The sequence below is a fragment of the Hipposideros armiger genome, unplaced genomic scaffold (genome assembly GCF_001890085.2).
Source record: "Hipposideros armiger isolate ML-2016 unplaced genomic scaffold, ASM189008v1 scaffold_87, whole genome shotgun sequence".
NCBI classification, from domain to species: Eukaryota; Metazoa; Chordata; class Mammalia; order Chiroptera; family Hipposideridae; genus Hipposideros; species Hipposideros armiger.
In genome coordinates, this window is record NW_017731437.1 from 1,932,864 (window position 1) to 1,933,795 (window position 932).

A 932-nucleotide genomic window follows, 5' to 3' on the forward strand; every position below is an offset into this window, starting at 1 on the left:
TCAGACACAAACCTCAGACGGTCAAGTCCCAGCAGCATCTTCTGGTGGCTCACAGCCGTAAACCACGGGGACGCAGGCGTCCTCTCGGTTCCTAATTGCAGAGCTGTTTTCCTGTTTTGCCTTCAGTGATATATTTTAGTTATTCACGCCAGAAAACAGCCCCTTTCCAGCTCCTCCCTGCCTCTGACCATCAAATAAACTGGTAAAGATCAGGGTTGGTGTTTCATGGACAGTGGGAATGGCAGGCAGAGCGTGTCTGCAGCTGTGTGGTTGGTCTGAAGCTCCCAATCCCTCGGGTTGGCCTTTGGCAGCTAGTTAGGGTGTTTTCATCACTGACCCCGTTTGTTTCATGCCCTTTTGGGGATCAGCCCCTTGTTCTTGGCTGTAGGGGGAAGAGGTCCAGAGGCCTTCGCTCTGGGTGGCTACAGCCCTTTGCTGATGCTGCCACCCCCAGAAAAAGGACATTGTCAGCTCTGATTTTCTTTTGGTTGCAACCAAAGCAGCGTGTTCTCTTTGCTTCTCGAGACCCAGAAAACAAATCCTTGTTTCCTAAATGAAAAGGAACAAAATCAGCTCTGGGGGAGGTCATGGGAGATGCTCTCCAAATATCTGAGAGTCCTTGGCAGAAAAGAGTAGAACTCTGGTGTTTAAAATCCTCTTGAGCAGGGCCTGTTTGGAAGTCTTTCACTGTGTGGTAAGAAAAGGGAAAGACAGGGGTGAAAAAGTTTTGACTCGTACCTGTTTTTAAATCCTACAACAGTTCGCATGGATGTAAGGTGCATTTTGGGGGCTCTCTGCCGGAGGGGATCGGTGTGCCCGAGGGACCCCTGTACGAGGCAGTCTTAGGAGAGTGTAATAACACCTGAGCAAACCCTGCACCCAGAGCCAGGGGAAGGTGAACTGATTCTGACCTTTGCATCTGGGTGTTACTT